Genomic DNA, 19,884 nt, shown 5'->3' with positions numbered 1-19,884 from the left:
GTCAAAGATCAAATTTATTGGCTGCAACCAGGAACAGAAGTCTACGAAGTACGACACAAGTAGGTTCGTCAGAGACCGCTCAATCTTCGTAGAGCGAGACATCGTTTTTTATGCTAAAAATCACATTCCGGACAAACACCCACTAGTTACAATTTGTCCAATCATAGAAAAGATTGCAAAAGGTATCGCATGACGACAAACCCAGTTTTCTGTTGTCCAGCCCACCATCAATTACACGGGAAAGCCCAACATTCTTTCTCGAACAGACCGGACAAACCCATAATAAAAGACCACAACCCATACCATAAATAGGCCATAAAAGAAGGAACAGAAACAGATGAGAAGTAGGATAAGGGGTGCGTGCGTGTGCAATAAACTCAACAATGTCCTGTTCTTTGATCCTTAATCTCGATCAGCTACCGGGCAAGGAACTGGCTTAACAAGGTCAGCTTCAGGCAATGAGGTCAGTTCGCTCAGGTCATTCAGAAGTCAGCTGAAGTGTATGTGTACTAAAGACTCGTTCGGCCGTAGTCATCGGCCTATGTGAGGGCAACCACAAAATGGCTGCCATGCACAAAATGGAACTCAGGGGTTCAGAATGAAATCCCTAAATATGTAGTGAATCCATCGGTATAACATGGCAAAATCACTTGTACTTGCCGCACTCACTAGTTACGGATTGCTACTGTCAAATTCGTAACGAAACCATGACCTTTATGAAACGGGTTCAGAATCCACGGAACCTTAGACCCTCCTTTTGCCCTTACATAGTCAATAACCTAATCTCACGTCAATCTGAATCCAGGTCTATATTCATCAGATCTTCAAGATGTTGCTGGAGCATAAGCCTATTACTTAGTAACTCTCTCGAGTCAGGTCTCCTTGCACACGTAGTAGCACAAAGGCCACATATAGCTGGAGCACACTGTACACAAAGACAGAACAGGAAAAGAATAGCTAAAGCCATCCCAATGATCATCAGAATCTTCCACCCCAGGTGGATAACAATTCCCAAAGCCATCCCATCAACGACCAATCTCCTTTGTCCACATGTACAGACTCAGAGATCTTATGTAGCTTGGAAATGGCCTGGTACACTGTCGGAGCATTGTCTGGAATGAAAACGCAGCAGCTCGATTGATTCATTTTACATACCCCTCCTCTATCTGCAAGTATGACGTCTAACGCAACTCGATTCTGCAACGTCATAAGACGATCCGATTGGAGCTCAGCAGTCAAATTACTAAGGGCACCAGCAGTCTCAACTATGGTGGACTCAACCACTCTCCTCAATTGCAATATGTTCCTACTGTTAGCCATAGGTCCCCAAACCGGAGGAAACCCTTAAGAAAATCTCCCAATTCTTGTTCCACAGTATCTTCCTTACTGAAGACACCTCTAGCCACTCTCGTTCTGTGATAATCTGCGCCTGCAGTATTCGTAGGGGGCAACAGAAACGAAACATAACATGTTCCCGAAAAATCAGGGGGCAACCATGTATATGCTCTATCATAGCAGACAAAATACGTACCCTTAGCTGCTAAAAACGGTGGGGAAGTATGGGACGCAAAAACATATGTCTCAGTACAAGCACTCTTCTCTAACTGAGCTCTTGGATTCTTGCCATTACCTTGTAGACAAAAATGACCACGATGGCGTACGATTCAAATTGGGGATGACCTTTTCCCTCGCTGCTTTTCACTCAGACTAACACCATATCCAGTCACGTTCCATCCAAAATAAGCTAGTGATTCATCTTTTGGAATAGTCTCATAGGAATCAATACCTCTAATCATATCCACTATTCCCTTCACTAGAGCACTATTACTCTAGCTATCTTTCATAGAACGCAGGGGATAGACTTCATGGGCATAAATGAACATCGTCCTATATGCCCACACAGATCCATTATAGCTAAATGACAGGACCAAATAAGTAATACCTTTATTCGTAGTATGAGGCATAAGCCCACACACCCAGCAATTAGTGGTGTTCACTACTAACTGATGCTGATGCAGACGTTGCACAAAGGAAATATTAATGAACTCTGATCTTCTAATAGATTCATGTTCAGACAAAGGATGAAAAGAATGCGAAGAAATAGTAGTAGGTAAAGACATAGGTTGTGTGTTGGGTGCAAACGTCACTTGAAAAGAGAAAACAACATATCCCACCAAAAACATCGTCATGCTAAGTAACATTAAAAGACACGTTATCCAAAAACATTTGCCACTCATTAATTTACACATTTTTCTTTTAAAGTTCATTTCTACAACAGTTCTCTCAATCTCAAAAAACTCCATCCTCTAACCGTGCTGTTCGCTGCAGGTGGCTCTCTTCACTCGGATGTACGTCTGTAAGTCCCAGGGAACGCCCTAGAACAAACCAGAACCGTCGACCTTGTGTCTACATGGCTGAACACTCCAAGGCTTTATACCGCAACCCTACAGCTGAACCTGGATGGCGGTTCGAAAAAGAAAAATAGGTCAAAACAGCTTTTTGGTGGGAGAACGCAGTTTTCAAAAGCAAAAAGGAATTACTTCTTTATTAGTCCATTATTTCTCTGTCGTAGATTATAGCGGCCTTTACCAGGCAATGTCTGATCACGAAACAACAACTCAGGCTCAGTGGTGTCTAGACTCAGAGAAGGAGGAACAGCTGCTTGCAAAATATCGTTGTCCTCACGCTCAGAACTTGTCCCAACCAAACGCGCGTCACTGAATGGAACGAACTTTGGCACAGTCTCAGTCTCTGAATCGCCAACACCCTCCTGGACCCACTGGTCATACGGCAGAGGCAAAGAAACACTCTTACAATGTAAGCGGTGAATCCAGTTCTTCTTGCCGTGCACTCTCACTGCGGTACGCGTCGATAGAAGGATCTGGAATGGTCCAGTCCAGCGGGGCTGATCGTTCTTTGTCCGCTGAAAGTTGAGCACCAACACCCACGAGCCAGGGTCAATGGCGTGTCCTGGATCTTCAGATGCTTGTAGAAGTGTAATTGGAGGAAGCGGTCAATATTAATTGTTGAGCCCTGCTGCGCGGGAGCGCCCGGGGCTAAGCCCGGGCAAAGGGCGGGCCCTCTGAGGCCCTCGTAGGCCAGCGGAGGCCAGGCAGGGCCATCCCCCTAACAACTGCTGTACGTAGACCCCTATCTCCTATATTTGGGTCATGGCTACTGAGGAGGACACCCCAGGGAGAAAGGTCAGTCTGCGTAATGGGTCCCTGGAGAACTACTTCCAAAAAAAGAGTGAGGGGGACGAGGACTCCACACTAGCTAAACGTAGGGCAGAGCGTCGCCGTTCTGTCGAGAGTATGAAGCTCAAACCTCTCTTGGATAGCTCCTCGCTTGCCAAAAATCAGGAAGTAGGTTCTATACACTTGAATGTGGCTAACACCAGTTTAGAAGACGTCCCCTTATTATTCCGTGACTTTGTATCCACACCGTCTCTAGTGGAGGATAATATTTCAATTGTTACCCCTACCCCCGGCCCCAGCCGCACCAAGACAACCTTTAAACCTAGGCAACAGAAACCCAAGCCGTCACCTGCGGTACAGATTCACCGTCCACCACCAAGTAAAAAAAGAAGGAAATGTAGGCAGGTCCTAGGCAAAGCTAAAACCTCGCATTTAGATTTTGGGAATAAGGATCAAACCCCCCCTCTAAATGATATTACCTTAGCAGACGTTCAGGACCCGGCACCCTTAGTAGATCCAATACTGATTTGCAGCTTACCTGAAGCAGCCACAGAGGTTGGGCCCCCAGACAATAGTACCAGTAATATTGATAGGGACATTACATCCTCCCCAACATTGATGGGGAACTTGGAGTTCATGTTAAGATCTCTCCTTGTACCTATCAACGAGTCGATCAAAAAGGTGGAAATTAGACTCACCATATTGGAAGCTGCTATGACTAGTTTAGCTACTCTGGCAAAAACCCAAGGGAGTGGGGTGGCGCAACCTACACCTGCAATAAAGCCCCCCCCCATGAATGCCCAAAAGACCCCACATGTGATAGCTCAGCTGTCCAAGGAAACATCCCAACCCAAGGGTACAGCCGACCCTCCCCCTGTAAACCCAAAGCCTCCTAAAAAAGACAGGTTACCTGCTGTTGAATCAGGTGGTGCTCCAAACACATCAAACCCTAAGGTCCCGGCAAGCATCAGTCAAGATGATCAAGGGGAACATAGCAAAAATAGAGTAACATGCAAAAAGGTGCCGCCAGTGGAGATTCCCCCTGAAGCGGTGCCCTTTGTGGTGGTACTAACAGGGGTTCCCCAGCTAACTGCTAACAAAAAAGAGGGATATGTTGACCTGAAGAATAAAATCATTCATTGGTTAAGAACGTACAGACCGATAGCGCCAAATATAGATGGAGATATAGCCCACGTCAGGCGCATTAATTGGTTGGGCTCCAGAACAAAAGATCTGGAGGGGGACCTAGTTGTGATCAACTTTAGAGACCCTCGGGCAGTCGACTACATATTAAACTGGTCATCAGGAAATGGGGGAACTTGTATAATCCCTCGGGCCCTCACATATTTTTACCCTAGGCAAGAGGATGCTCCCTTTAAATACCCAAACAAGTCTTATCCCCTTAGGCCTCCACCCTTACCACTTATACTGCCCCATAACAACAATTATAATTATTTTGGGCAATATTTTCCCCTACCACCGGATCAGTTCTCTGCCTGGTCTACTGTCCCTTACAGGCATACGACAAACCATGGTAATAGGATGAACCATCTGAGGCCTTTTACTCCACTGGACACTTACAATCGGTTTTCCCAGCTTTCTAGGCTGGAGGATTGTGATTGATGTTCAGCTCTAGGGGGGGAGGCCTGTGAACCTCTGGGTGGGGAGGCTCCGACAAGAGCCCTTGGTAGTATAGATATAGGAGACGACTGCCCACCACTAGTACAAACGGTTAGTACATGTGACGTTATAGAGGCTCCTCCTTTTGATGAGCCAATGTCTAGTGTGATTGGTCACCCTATAATACCTACTCTCCGGGTTCAGGAGGGGGGGGGTCTTAAGAACAGGGCGGATAGGATAGGTGTAAATGGGGGGGAGTTAACCCTGGTACCCAATGATCGGCAAGTAATAAATTTCCTTTCATGGAACATTGCAGGCCTAAAAAGGAAGCTAGATATCCCTGAATGGCACGCGTTTATTGAGAGGTTTGATGTCTGCCTTTTTCAGGAGACCTGGTGTCTACTACCCCTACATAAATCAGGGTACACTACTCATTTCCTGCCAGCGACAAGTAAGGGGAAGGGTAGACCTGCGGGTGGTCTTATGGTGTGGATCAAAGTGGAATTAAATTTGGAGGCCACACCCTATAACCTTGAGTGTAAGGACATACTCCATCTTTCCCTTAAGGGGAAGTCAGTAGGTAGCAGGCTTGACATCTTTAATGTCTATGCGAGGGGGACACCTGGGGATTCGGCCTCTTTGACACTAGCAGCTCTGGACTCCGCCCTAGATAATTGCCCTGCTGCAGCAAAAATTATCGTGGGGGGGGATTTCAACTGCACGTTTGAACCCCTCCTCGGGGATGACCCTTTGGGTATCGAGGAGGAGGATTCAAAATGGTCCATCCCAAGTTTATCTCTGCCTCCCATTAGGAAGTGGTCGGCTAGGGCAATTCAACTTAATACACTGACTAGGGTCCATAAGCTCAGAGCCCTCAATGGTAGGACTACATCCGATCAGGTTGGGGCACTGACCTTTAATAGGCTCACTGGGCCATCTCGTATTGATTACATCCTAATGGATATTAGTTTTTGGCCGGAGCTTATAGATATGGAAGTCCTCCCAACCCAGGATAGTGACCATAACCCCTTGTGCTGTAAGTTCTATTGGGGCACTCTTAAAGTTAAGAGGCCGAATGGCCCTTTAAAATCATCTAAAGAGATTATCCCCTATAGTAACAACCGAAGATTAAAATGGGACAAGGCCAAACTTAAGGAGGAAGATCTTGGGGCGATAAAGCAGTTGGTGGAGGGCTTGACCTCCAAGCTGGAAGACGGGTTGGATGAACATAAGACCAGCAGGGTACTATACCCCCCTCTTGACTCAGTATATAAGGATACAATCGATCACGTTGGTAAATATTTTTCCCCAAAAGGGAAAAGAAATAGGGTGGCCTTAATCCCCCCCGCTACTAGTAAACCATGGTATACGCCATTGTGTAAGGGCAAAAGGAATCAGCTAACAAAAGCCCTAACCTTGGGGGATCCTTCGATGGTTAGAGCGGCCAGGAAGGATTACCTCAAAGTTCAATTAAAGGCCAAAAGTGAGTGGGAGGAACAGCATTGGCTGGATTTATCCAACGCTGTTAAAAGCAGGAACCCGAACCTGTTTTGGGATCTGATCAATGGTTCTAGACGTAGGAAAATGCAACCCTTGGCTATCCATATAACCAGCCAGCAGTGGTTTGACCATTTCTCACTACTGTATGGTGGAAATGTGGAAAAGCCCAGCTGTGAGGTAGTTAGCCGGTGGGATGGTGATCTCGTAGGGGCGGACGAGCCTCCCTTTACGTCTATAGAAGTAGAGACGGCGATTAGACATCTAATCCCGAGGAAGGCAGCAGGACAAGATGGGATCCCCGGAGATTTGTTGATAGCTGAGCCGCAGGTTTGGGCTAAATTAATTGCCACAATTATGAATCTGATCTCCAGGGGTCACCAGGTTCCTGAATCCTGGAAGGGGGCGGAGGTCGTCACTGTGTACAAGAAGGGGGCTAGAGAAGACCCTGCGAATTACAGGCCCATTAGTCTGATTGATATAATTCAGAAAGTAGTCGGCAGGGTCATCATTTCAAGAGTAGGAGATTGGATAGAGGGGGACAGTATTCTCTCGCACCTGCAGGCGGGTTTCAGAAGGAAGGTTGGCACGATGGATCAGGTCTTTCGCTTTTTTGTTATCTATTGGAAGGAAGTCACCATCAAGAAAGGCAGTCTATATATGGCCTTTATAGATCTCAAAACTGCTTTCGACCTGGTCCCCCGTGCAAAATTATGGGAGATTTTAGGTGAAATGGGATTCCCAAGTGGTCTCCTGACCCTTGTCATAAGGCTCCATGAGGGGAACTATGCAAGGGTTAGATGGGGAACCCAGGGGAATTTGACAGAGAAAATCCCTGTGCAAAGAGGAGTACGCCAGGGCTGTGTTATGGCTCCGACTCTTTTCTCCCTATTTGTGAATGGAGTGGTGGACCATCTGAAGGGGGAGGAGTCGGATGCTCCATCCCTGGCGGGGGAAAGAATCCCCACTCTCCTCTTCGCCGATGACACCATACTAATCTCCAAATCCCCTGGGGGCTTACAAAAACTCCTGAATCGGTTTAGCTCCTTCTGTACTGCTCGAGGCTTAACCATCAATACCTCAAAAACTAAACTGATGGCATTCTCCCCCTCTAAGAGATTTAAAAATAACTTCTTGTTGAACGATGTCCCCCTGGAGTTGGTCGAGTCCTTTGACTACCTTGGAGTCAGGATAAATAGCCGTATGTCATGGAAGGATCACTTGGCCAAAATGTTACTCAACCATCAAAGGGTTTCGGGGATGGTCCTGAGGGAATTCCGTGAATCCAGCAGTAAACCTATCTCCCCGGCGATGGCCATTTATGAGGGCCAGATCCTCCCAGCTGCACTATACGGCGCTGAACTATGGGGGTTCGAAAATGTATCCGATTTAACAACTGCGGAAAACAAATTCTTAAGAAAGTTGGTGGCTCTCCCTGCCTCCACCCCATTAGTTCCCTTGAGACTAGATCTGGGTAAGAGAGCATTAAATGACCTGGTGAGACTACGCCCGTTGCTCTACTGGACCCGCCTACGTAGGACGGAAGAACTTGCTAAATATGCCGAGGGGCTGGATGACCTCCTCCTATTGGATACCGGAAAAAAAATTGGATGGTTGTACAAATTGAAGGACTTAGTGCTCAAGTTAGGCCTAAGAGACGCTTGGGAGACACAATCGCCTCCATCAAAGGAGGTGATCAAAAAGCTATACTGGGACTGGGTCCTGAGTAACATGTGGAGGGACCTAGAAGGAGGCACTCTTACGGACCTATTTTTGTCATTTAAATGCACGAGGAAATTAGAGCCCTTCTTGGACTTGATAACCAAACCCCTTGACCGCGCTCTATATATAAAATTGCGTTATGGGACACTTCCGGTGCACGACTTTACGTCAAGATGGTCTAATTCTGGTACCCCCCTGCGTTCATGCCCTGGATGTGCTGCACCAACTGAGTCAGTGGCCCATGTATTTTTTGCCTGCCCTGCTTACAAAGGGGCGCGCAAATCTTGGCTGAAACCTGTGTGCAGGGAACTGGGTTTGAGGTGTCACAGATCAGCCCTTCGGGTCCTCTCTACTGACTCCTCATCTTCCTTCATGATTTGTGGGGTAGCTAAGTTCTTGGGAAGTGTATGGATGATACGATCCCGCCTACTGAAAATCCAGTCGTGATGTTAATATACTGACGGGGTCTATAAGTATCACAACGGTGTTGGAGTTGCAAATCGTTCTTTTAATTCTATTTTAAATATTTATACCTGTTTGGAAATGTATTGTATTGTATATGTTTACTTTTATGGTGACAAAGTCGCCGAATAAAGTACTTGAAAGTATTGGTGTAGAAGTGTATCGTAAACCTCTTGGTGTAAGACACGTAATTTAGCCATCAAATCATACAAATAGTCACTCAGCACAGGATGTTCAATCTCGCTAAACTTTGTCGGCCTCGGCACTCCCCATACATTAGCCGGGTGACCAAAAATTATTTCATAAGGGCTAAGGCTCACTCGAGAATGCAATGTAGTTCTAGTTGACAAAAGTGCCAATGGCAAAGCATCGGGCCATTGGAGACCAGAACTCGCCTGAATCTTGGCTAACTTCAGCTTCAGAGTGACATTGTAGCATTCGACTAAACCAGCTGAATGGGGGTGATTCGCAGCATGAAATTTCTGCTTAATGCCCAAACCTTCACACACTCTCTACATGACTTGGCCCACAAATTCACTTCCATTATCACTCCACACCATCCTTGGCAATCCATATCTAGGGAAGAATTCCTTGAGTAGGGCTTTGGCTGTGGACAAGCCAGTATTATCTTTCAGGGGGTATGCTTCTACCCATCTCGAAAAGGCACAAACAACTACAAGGACATATTTTAAGTTGTTACATCTTTCCATGTGTATAAAATCCACTTGCAGCACCGCGAACGGATACGTCGGAGGTGCAAAGTGACCAGCTGGAGTTGGGGTTCCCTTGCCAGGATTATACATCAGACAAACCATGCAATTTTTGACCAGATTCTACGCACACTTAGGAATTCCAGCATTCTGCCATACTGGAGCCAACAACTTACAAATCCCTTTCACACTGATGTGAGCCATTCCATGCGCCATCGTAACCACTGCAAGCACATACGCATCAGGTAACAGCCATCGCTGATGTTCCGACAACTCAACCCAGCAACCAGTCAAATCCAATTTTCCCGTACTCTCTCTTTACACATTCAATTCTTTCGCCGTAGCTTCAGTCTGAATTGACTTCACATTCTCTATCGTATCCTCACACATTCCTCTATCCGGAACCCATCTTGCTGGACCCGCAACATACATTCGACTCGTCACATCTTTCGCCGCTTCTTTCGCTACTTCATCCGCAAACGCATTACCACGACCAACGTCATCGGTAACCTTCTTATGTGCACTACATTTCACGATTGCAACTTGCGTCGGCAACGTAAGTGACTCAAAAAGCTCATTCACCAACTGACCATGCTGGATCTTTGTACCATGAGAAGTAAGAAATCCACGTTCTTTCCACAAGCGTCCGAAGCTATGAGCGACACCAAACGCGTACTGGCTATCGGTATACACAGTCACTCGCTTTCCTTTCGACAACACACACGCTCTCGTCAGTGCAATCAACTCTGCTGCTTGAGCTGAATTCTGCTGTATACGTGAAGCTTCAACAATTGTATGCAAAGTCGTAACCGCATAGTCTGCAGTCGTATCGCCATTCGGAAGCTTAAAGCATGAACCATCTACCCATAAGGTACCATCAGACTTCGCAAGAGGAGTATCTTTCAGTCAATTCTACCCTTTGTTTCTTCCTCTATCCTAAGAAAGCAATCATGCTGTTCCTGAACATCCGTCTCTACAGAAATCGGCAACAACGTAGCTGGATTCAACGTGTTGCATCGCTTTATATGCACACGACTCGCCAAAAGCGTCAACTCGTAACCTGACAATCGAGCACTAGTCAAGTGCCTTGTTATAGTCCTGTTTAACAAAGTATCCACTGCATGTGGAACCATCACAATCAACATATTATCCATTACCAAACCAGCAGACTGTCGAATAGAAACAGCTGCTGCCATTGTAGCTCTCAAACAACTCGGCAACGCTCTAGCTACCGGATCCAAAGTCGATGAGAAATACGCACATGGACGCTGCTTATCGCCAAACTGCTGTGTCAGGACTGACAATGCACATCCCTCTCTCTCATGGACATAGAGTGTAAAAGGCTTACTGTAGTCGGGGGTACCCAACACCGGAGCCGAACACAATGCATTACGTAATTCAGAAAAACTTTTCTGGCAATCGTCAGACCATGGAAGAGGATTCTGAGTATCCTTAAGAGTAAGTGCTAACAAAGGTTTCGCAAGTAGAGAAAAGTTCGGAATCCATTGCCTACAGTACGAGGTAATACCCAAGAAAGCACGCACTTCTCTCTGTGTGGTTGGCACATTCATTTTCGCAAACGCTTGAATTCGTTCTGGGGTCAACCTTCTTCCCTCCTTTGACAAGAGATGACCTGAGTAGGTCACTTCTTGGCAACAATACTGCAACTTCGAAAGAGACACTTTATGATGGAGGTCAGACAAATGCTGCAACAAAGAAAGAGTAGCTTCTTTACAAGTCTCCTCATCATCAGCAGGAACTAACAAATCATCTACATACTGAATAAGAGTAGCACCATCAGGTAAGACAATCGCATCAAGCTGTGTTTTCAAAGCTTGACTATAGATGGACGGACTTTCACAATAACATTGAGGAGCGCGCTTAAACCGAAAGCTTCGGCCTCCTAAAGAGAAGTTAAAAATATCTCTACTCTCCTCGGCAATCGGGATTCTGAAGAAAGCATTCTTCAGATCTATCACCGAAAACCAGGTAGCTATGCAGGATTCATAGTCAGCAAAGCAGTAATATCTGGAACAACCGGAAGCTGTGGCACAACAATTTTGTTTACTTCTCGAAGATCGATCACAAACCTATACACAGCCAGTTGAGAAGAATCCGTACGCTTCAGAACAGGCAAAACCAGACTATTGCACACATTACCTCTCGTCTCTTCTACCACACCTTTCTCAATCAGATCATAGATGATCGCTAAAAGTGCTCTTTCACCGTCACTAGAAATCCTGTATTGGGGAATACCTGGCAATCTAGCATTTGCTTTCAGCGTCACAACATATGGTGGAATCTCCAAAAGACCCACGTCATTAGGACCATTAGCCCAAAGAGTGCCAGGGAGAGAACACAATTCCAATGGAAGCCAATCTTTAGACAAATACATCGGAGAGACCACTCTCTTACCCAATGTAAGCTGTACTCCCGATGGAGAACAATGCAATGTCGCATACAATCTCTTCAACAAATCCAATCCCAACAAATTCTCGCCACAACCTGTCGTCAGAATGAGGGGTGCTTCTAATTCACAAGGTCCAACAGAAAGAGACAAAGGACTAGAAACTGGATTACGAACCGGGGCGCCAGAAAAACCTACCGAAACATTTGTCAAGCCAGACAAAGGTGCGCCAGGGAGTTTAGAGTGCATGATAGAACTCTTCGCCGCACCAGTATCCAACAGAAAAGGCTCTGACACACCTGATGTAATCACTTCAACATAAGGTCCACTCTGATCTACTGGAACTGACACTACTCCCTCTCTTTGTCTATGGCTGTCCTAGCAATCGTTACCGTCAGCATTCTCACTCTCAACATAGTAATCATCAGCATAATATTGAGTCGACTGACCAGACGCAACATTCTGTTGATCAAAACAATTCATCGTATTCCGTGGAGGAAAGGATCGTGCATTCTGGGGGAACACACCACGTCCTCTACCTCTTGGAGCTTGCTGAACACCTCGACCTCTCACACCAGAAGCACCATTCGTACGCTGCAACAGAACCGGACAACTACTCTTGAAGTGCCCTTCTTCTTTACAATACGCACACTGATTAGGGCCTACAGAAACACGCTGCTGAAAAGACTCGGACCTTTGTGATCCTCTCTGAATTTGCTGAGGTTGCTGAAACTCACGCTGATTATAACGAGGCGGATACGCCTGTTGCAAAAGAACCTTTGTCTTTAAATCTTTAGTCTTTTTCTCTGCTTTCTCTTTCTCATCCTTATCTCTATTCTCGTACTATTGTGCAGTAGCCAATATCTGGGCCGACGAAGAAACAGCCCATGAACTCTCTGAATCCTTCAACTTGTTACGCAACTCGGGAAGCAAATTATGAACAAACGTATCCACGAACAACCTTTGGCCACCTTCCGTACTCATATCTTGGCCACTGTGATCTATAAACGTCTCTTCAAACCTAGTGAAGAAATCAGACACAGTTTCATCTTTCTTCTGCTTTCATGCAGACAACTTATACCAATTTACTCGCATAGCAGGCATTAAAGTCTTCATATAATTAATATACCTACCGGGGAGTTCCGCAACTAAAGCCTCAGGTTTAGCTCCTCCACCTTGAAGACCATCCGCAACAGTAATATTAGCCCATGTGTCACCTAACTCTTGCGCATGATCCACATGACGAATCTTTCCCCACAAAGGTTGAGGAACCACATTACCAATCAACATGTCTATATCAGCTAAATTCATGATGCATGCGTCAGCTGTCTGTGACAATTCCTTGTAGTACCCTGCAGGATTCTGGAAACTGGCTACGTAACTGCTTACGCACCTAAACAGGGGTCACATTCAATGACCCAAAGAAAGGAGACAAAAGACCAGTAACAGTATCAGTCATTCTCTGCCCAACAGAAGGAGAAGTTGTCAGAAGGACAGGAGACAAAGCAGACTGAGATGAAACAAACATAGGAGTAGTAACAAAAGAAGTAGCAAGTACAGGAGAAAAACTCATAGGAATTTGAGGCGGAACTAATAGCAAAGTCGGCGGCCCTAGAGAATGCTGCGCCAGAAGAGAAGGAACCCACTGAAGAGGAGCTGGCGGCTGAGCAACAACAGGAGGCTGAACAGCTGCGTGTTGCAGAGGTGCCGTAGCACTCTGCACATAAGGGGGTGGTGAACTCAACAAATGTGACATCAAAGGATCCTTTTCAGGGTCCTTCGTTGCACCTTGTAGAAGAGATGACAAAGCTGGATAGCATTTATTGATGGCCATTTTATGTTGCCTGTGCAACTCTTCACTCACTTCATTATCTTTAAACTGCCTAGCTGCTTGCATTATCGATATACCCTTCTCTCTTTTATCTTTTTTCGCTTGTTTAATTGCTTTCTGTTTGGCTTCCTTACGCCAGAGGCAGAAAGAGTCAAACATTGCTGGCCGGGCTTTCTTCTTAAATAGTTTAACTTCCAAATTATCTAAAATCTCGGTGTCATAGCTACCATGTTGGAGCCATTTTAAGACACCGTCTTTCCTAGTGTATCGGACCCACAATTCATTATACGTAATGGGGCCCACGCCATGTTTAGAATAGAACTCATAAGTCGGAGTTCCAACCGGAGGTATCGGACAAGAGTCCTCCAATCGGGAATCCCTGTTACAACTACAACAAAATATATTTCCAAGTTTGCTAAGACCAGGCATCTTCGCTCACTAATCTAGCTTCAAACTTCAAGGCATTACCAAAAACGATAGTCTCGCAAATATACGAGTCCCTCTGCTTTGGCACTTGCAAGTACCAAATCAAAACTAAGGAACCAAGACCAAGGACTGGGAGCGACCCACTTATACTTAACTGAAGTATTGATCATGTCACCCAGAAGACCCGTCTATCGTCTCGCTGTACAAATCGTCATGAAGGGTCCAAGACAGGGCGACAGTCAGGGCAGCAGTCCTTCGTAGCCGTCGGAAAGCGGGAAGCCTCGCAGCAAAAACCTTCAGTCCACGTTCGACATGCAGGGGTCGATGGAGTGGGGGCCCTCTTCCAGAATTTCCTCACGAAGCTCCTCACGATCTTCAGGCTTGTACCGGTACCACTGAAGTCGCCCCACGTTGGGCGCCAACTGAAGAACCGGGTTTTAGAACCCAGCGGCACCAGGGGCACGCCCAAAGTCTTCGGGTTCACCTGTCTTAGAATACAGAGACACGGGATACTTCTCGGTGACGTCAAAGATCAAATTTATTGGCTGCAACCAGGAACAGAAGTCTACGAAGTACGACACAAGTAGGTTCGTCAGAGCGAGACATCATCTTTTATGCTAAAAATCACATTCCGGACAAACACCCACTAGTTACAATTTTTCCAATCATAGGTAACATTGCAAAAGGTATCGCATGACGACAAACCCACTTCACAGTTGTCCAGCCCACCATCAATTACACGGGAAAGCCCAACATTCTTTCTCGAACATGCCGGACAAACCCATAATAAAAGACCACAACCCATACCATAAATAGGCAATAAAAGAAAGAACAGAAACAGATGAGAAGTAGGATAAGGGGTGTGTGCGTGTGCAATAAACTCAACAATGTCCTGTTCTTTGATCCTTAATCTCGATCAGCTACCGGGCAAGGAACTAGCTTAACAAGGTCAGCTTCAGGCAAAGAGGTCAGTTCGCTCAGGTCATTCAGAAGTCAGCTAAAGTGTACTTGTACTAAAGACTTGTTCGGCCGTAGTCATCGGCCTATGTGAGGGCAACCACAAAATGGCTGCCATGCATAAAATGGAACTCAGGGGTTCAGAACAACATCCCTAAATACGTAGTGAATCCATCGGTCTAACATGGCAAAATCACTCGTACTTGCCGCACTCACTAGTTACGGTTCGCTACTATCAAATTCGTAACAAAACCATGACCTTTATGAAACGGGTTCAGAATTCACGGAACCTCAGGATGTCTGACGCTTGTGGATGTCTGACACTTGTGGATGTCTGATGCTTGTGGATGCCTGATGCTTGATGGTGGTGGATGTCTGATGTTTGTGGATGTCTAATGTTTGTGGATGTCTGATGCTTGTGGATGTCTGATGCTTGTGGATGTCTGATGCTTGTGGATGTCTGTTGCTAGTTGATGCCTGATGCTTGTGGATGTCTGACACTTGTGGATGTCTGACGCTTGTGGATGTCTGATGTTTGTGAATGCTTGAAGCTTTTGCATGCCTGACGCTTGTGCATACCTGACGCTTGAGGATGCCTGACGCTTGTGGATGTCTGACGATTGTGGATGTCTGATGCTTGTGGATGTCTGATGCTTGTGGATGTCTGATGCTTGTGGACGTCTGTTGCTTGTGGATGTTTGATGCTTGTGGATGCTTGATGCTTTTGGATGCCTGACGCTTGTCGGTGTCTGATGCTTGTGGATGTCTGTTGCTTGTGGATGTCTGATGCTTGTCGATGTCTGATGCTTGTGGATGCCTGATGCTTGTGGACGCCATATGCTTGTGGATGTCTGATGCTCCTGGTTGTCTGATGCTCCTGGTTGTCTGATGTCTGATGCTTGTGGATGCCTGATGCTTGTGTATGTCTGATGCTTGAGGACGTCTGATGCTTGTGGATGTCTGTTGCGTGTGGATGTGTGACACTTGTGGATATCTGACGCTTGTGGATGTCTGACTTTTGTGAATGCTTGATGCCTTTGGATGTCTAATGCTTGTGGATGCCTGATCTTTGTGGATGTCTGATGCCTGATGTTTGTGGATGTCTGATCCTTGTGGATGTCTGACGCTTGTGGATGCCTGACGCTTGTGGATGTCTGATGCCTGATGCTTGTGGATGTCTGACGCTTGTGGATGTCTGATGCTGGTGGATGTCTGATGCTTGTGGATGTCTGATGCTTGTGGATGTCTGATGCTTGTGGATGTCTGTTGCTTGTGGATGTCTGTTGCTTGTTGATGCCTGATGCTTGTGGATGCTTGTGGATGTCTGACACTTGTGGATGTCTGACGCTTGTGGATGTCTGATGCTTGTGGATGTCTGTTACTTGTGGATGTCTGTTGCTTGTTGATGCCTGATGCTTGTGGATGCTTGTGGATGACTGATGCTTGTGGATGTCTGATGCTTGTGGATGTCTGACGCTTGTGGATGTCTGATGCCTCATGCTTGTGGATGTCTGATGTTTGTGGATGTCTGATGCTGGTGGATGTCTGATGCTTGTGGATGTCTGATGCTTGTGTATGTCTGTTGCTTGTGGATGTCTGTTGCTTGTTGATGTTTGATGCTTGTGGATGTCTGATGCTTGTGGATGTCTGATGCTTGTGGATGTCTGTTACTTGTGGATGTCTGTTGCTTGTTGATACCTGATGCTTGTGGATGCTTGTGGATGTCTGACGCTTGTGGATGTCTGATGTTTGTGAATGCTTGAAGCTTGTGCATGCCTTACGCTTGTCCATGCCTTACGCTAGTGCATACCTGACGCTTGTGGATGCCTGACGCTTGTGGATGCCTGACGCTTGTGGATGCCTGATGCCTTTGGATGTCTGATGCCTTTGGATGTCTGATGCGCGTGAATGGCTGACGCTTGTGGATGTCTGATGCCTGATGTATGTGGATGTCTGACGCTTGTGGATGTCTGACCCTTGTGAATGTCTGACGCTTGTGGATGTCTGACGTTCGTGGGTGTCTGATGCTTGTGGATTTCTGTTGCTTGTGGATGTTTGATGCTTGTGGATGCTTGATGCTTTTGGATGTCTGTTGCTTGTGGGTGTCTGACACTTGTGGATGTCTATTGCAGGTGGATGTCTGATGCTTGTGGATGTCTGATGCTTGTGGATATCTGATGCTTGTGGATGCCTGATGCTTGTGGACGCCTGATGCTTGTGGATGTCTGATGCTCCTGGTGGTCTGATGCTTGTGGATGCCTGATGCTTGTGTATTTCTGATGCTTGTGGATGCCTGATGCTTGTGTATGTCTGACGCTTCTGGATGTTTGTGGGTGTCTGATGCTTCTGGATGTCTGATGCTTCTGGATGTCTGATGCCTGATGCTTGTGGATATCTGATGCTTGTGTATGTCTGATGCTTATGGACGTCTGATGCTTCTGGATGTTTGTGGATGTCTGATGCTTCTGGATGTCTGATGCTTCTGGATGTCTGATGCCTGATGCTTGTGGATGTCTGTTGCTTGTGGATGTCTGTTGCTTGTTGATGCCTGATGCTTGTGGGTGCTTGTGGATGTCTGACGCTTGTGGATGTCTGATGTTTGTGAATGTTGAAGCTTGTGCATGCCTGACACTTGTGCATGCCTTATGCTTGTGCATACCTGACGCTTGTGGATGCCTGACGCTTGTGGATGCCTGTTGCTTGTGGATGCCTATGCTTGTGGATGCCTGATGCCTTTGGATGTCTGATGCTTGTGGATGGCTGACGCTTGTGGATGTCTGATGTCTGATGTTTGTGGATGTCTGATGTTTGTGGATGTCTGACGCTTGTGGTTGCCTGACGCTTGTGGTTGCCTGATGCTTTTGAATGGCTGACGCCTGTGGATGGCTGACGCCTGTGGATGGCTGACGCTTGTGGATGCTTGTAGCTTGTGAATGCCTGATGCTTGTGCATCCCAGACCCTTTTTGGATGCCTGACGCTTGTGGATGTCTGATGGGTGATGCTTGTGGATGCCTAGTCCTTGGACACTACTATGCTGTGTTCCAGTAGCCCATGTTTAGTGAACTCTGTCATTGGTGGCTATTTACAATATTTATGCAAGGGGGACGGCAGGGGGACAAACATCTGAGGTAATCTCTGCTCTTGACCATCAGCTTGAGGCCCTCCCAACACAGTTGTCTATTATAGTAGGTGGAGATTTCAATACTACTTTTGAACCTTTTGGACAAGAGGATCAATTTCTTGCTGCTGAGGAGGACAGTAAATGGGGCGTCCCTCAGCTTGAATTACCAGCCGTAAGAAGATGGTCAGCTGTAGCCATACAGTTCAAGGCCTTATGCTTAGTGAGAGGGTTTAGAGCAGCAAATGGGCGCACCCTGTCTGACCGCCTATGAGAAAATACATTTGATAATGGCAGGTATTCCAGCCGAATAGATTACTTACTGGTGGATATAAGAGGATGGCACTGTCTGATAGATATGACTGTTAAAAATAGGATGGAAAGTGACCATAATCCACTTTGTATGGAATTTCTAGCACAAAAGGGGACTAGAAAACCAGGGGGTGGGAAGGTCACCCTAGATATCGTTGCCTCTGATAACATGCGTCACATTAAATGGGGTGGATTCATTGAGAACCCTGAGAAGTTGGAGGTCCTTAAAAATATGGTCGTTGAAGAAGTGGCTAATTTAAACACTCACATTAGTAAGCAAGACTTTCCCCAAATAATGCTTGAGGCACTTACCCACTTTTTCACAAAACTCCAATTGATCTTCAGGAAGATTATAAAACCAGAAATGGGAAACAAAAAACAACCCAAGGTGGGGTGGTATAACAATGCTTGTAAATTAGCCCGTCAAAACCTGAGCACAGAAATAAGATGTAGGAATCCCTTAGGTGTGAGAAAGGCAAGGGAGACATATAGGCAAGCTCAGAAAGTAGCAAAAAAACAGTGGGATGAGGATCAGTGGCGTGATCTGAAATCAGCCTGTGAAGCAAAGGACTCAAAACAATTTTGGGCCATTGTTAAGTGGGATAGAGGAGGTGTAGCTGAACCCCCCCAAAACATAGTTGCCAAACAACAATGGGTAGAATTTTTCAGACCCCAATATGCTCGTAACCCAGCTGAAGAAGAGTGTCGTCTACCCCCAACTATTTTTGATCAAAGTCAGCTTTTCACCACTAAAGATATCAGTTTAGCGTTAGACTGTGTGACTGGGGAAGAGCTCCAGGCATGGATGGCATCCCAGCTGCCGTGTTTTTAAGTGATAGATCGTCTTGGTGCCAGTACTTTGAGTGTTTAGCTAACTCTGTGGCTAGGGGTGCGCCAATCCCATGTTCATGGAAAGGCGCTGAAATAATTCCGGTTTTTAAAAAGGGTGACAAATCTCTACCCAGTAATTATAGACCTATCAGTCTTATAGACTCAGCCCAAAAACTTATAGGTCGTTTAGTGCAAAATAAATTGCAAATATGGATAGAAAAACACAATATTTTGACCCCATATCAAGCTGGCTTTTGACCATGTACTAGTTCAATTGACCAGGTCTTTTACTTCATAGCACTTTTGTGGAGGAATGTGGCCTTAACCAATGGGACACTTTACGCGGTCTTTGTAGACCTGAAATCGGCTTTCGATTTAGTCCCCCATTCCAAACTTTGAAGGGTTCTCGCTGAAGCAGGGATGTCCCCGGAACTATTGACTCTTATCGTCCGCCTGCATGAGAACAACTACGCCAGAATCAGATGGGGGGCACAGGGTGAGGTGACCGACTCATTCCCTGTTGAGCGTTGTGTTCGGCAGGGGTGTGTTCTAGCACCCACGCTGTTTTCATTATACATCAATGGCATAGTGGATCATCTTAGCCGTTCCCCCACTGATGCTCTCGTTTTAGCTGGGGCCCGCGTGCCTGTTCTCATGTTCGCGGACGACACGTTGATTGTTTCCCGGACCCCGAGTGGGCTCCAGAAGGCTGTGAATGCTTTTGGAGAATTTTGTCAACTGCGTGGACTTGAGATAAACACCTCAAAAACCAAGTTCATGTCCCTGAATCAGC

This window comes from Lissotriton vulgaris, unplaced genomic scaffold, assembly GCF_964263255.1.
Source record: "Lissotriton vulgaris unplaced genomic scaffold, aLisVul1.2 SCAFFOLD_1791, whole genome shotgun sequence".
NCBI classification, from domain to species: domain Eukaryota; kingdom Metazoa; phylum Chordata; class Amphibia; order Caudata; family Salamandridae; genus Lissotriton; species Lissotriton vulgaris.
Note: the sequence above shows the minus strand (reverse complement) of the source record.